An 827-nucleotide genomic window follows, 5' to 3' on the forward strand; every position below is an offset into this window, starting at 1 on the left:
TCGGCTATGGGGCAGGTGAGCGGGGCTGGGGGTGTTCCCCTGGCTGCCCCCTCCCCACATCTTCCTCCAAGCCTTGCAGAAACTGCTCTGCTCCAAGCAGAGCTGGGTCTGCCGTCCCCATCCATCCCAGGGCTGGGTGACAGGGATGGGGGGACGGTCCCCGCAGGGACCAGGGGCTGTGTCCTCCAGCCGGGCCCTGCCACCTTCCTGGGGACATCCCGGCAAAACCCAGCTCGGGAACGGAGCGGGAGCAGCTTTCCCAGCCCATGTTCTTTACAGGGCATCCATTGGGGAGGGCTGCAGGGAGCTCTAACCCACCAGATGAACAGTATTTCTCCTGCCCTCCCTCCTTACAGCTTCAGTCCAGCCCAGGCAAAATAAAACCCCTCCCACAGCGAGCCAGAGCTGATTTCTGAAAATCCAGCCTCCTCCACCCCACGGCCCCGATCTCCCAGCTGATAGCAGGAGAGACAGATAGGCCAGGAACGAGGTAATCTCAGCTCGCCACTGGTACCGCGCCAGCGCTGCATGCTAACGAGGTACTATATATGCACACAGTGTTTTGTCTAGCACTAAATATTGCCTGTCTTACAGGATCCTCAGTCAATAGGATGTCAAGGAGGAGAAACCGGCTTTTGGAGGGCAGGGGAGAGACACGGTTGCGGCCGTACATCTTGCTGGAATACGCACACGCGGATTAACACAAATTCCTATTTTCATGCCTCAAAACGGGAAGAGATGAGAAGGTTGTAATATGGGAGGCAGCCTGGTTATCCATCTGTCTGGGCCAACTGATTCGCCCAGCCGGCCATCCTCAGCGTTATCTA

General features: G+C 57.7%; 1 long non-coding RNA gene across 1 annotated transcript; it reads left to right on the top strand.

The window, feature by feature from the left end:
- Positions 1-396: 396 nt before the first annotated feature.
- LOC103914844 lies at positions 397-731 on the top strand. The gene is made up of 2 exons (XR_663495.1): positions 397-490; positions 595-731. It is a non-coding gene; the product is annotated as an uncharacterized LOC103914844 (long non-coding RNA).
- Positions 732-827: the final 96 nt, after the last annotated feature.

This window comes from Pygoscelis adeliae, unplaced genomic scaffold, assembly GCF_000699105.1.
Source record: "Pygoscelis adeliae isolate BGI_AS28 unplaced genomic scaffold, ASM69910v1 Scaffold1573, whole genome shotgun sequence".
Classification (NCBI taxonomy): Eukaryota; Metazoa; Chordata; class Aves; order Sphenisciformes; family Spheniscidae; genus Pygoscelis; species Pygoscelis adeliae.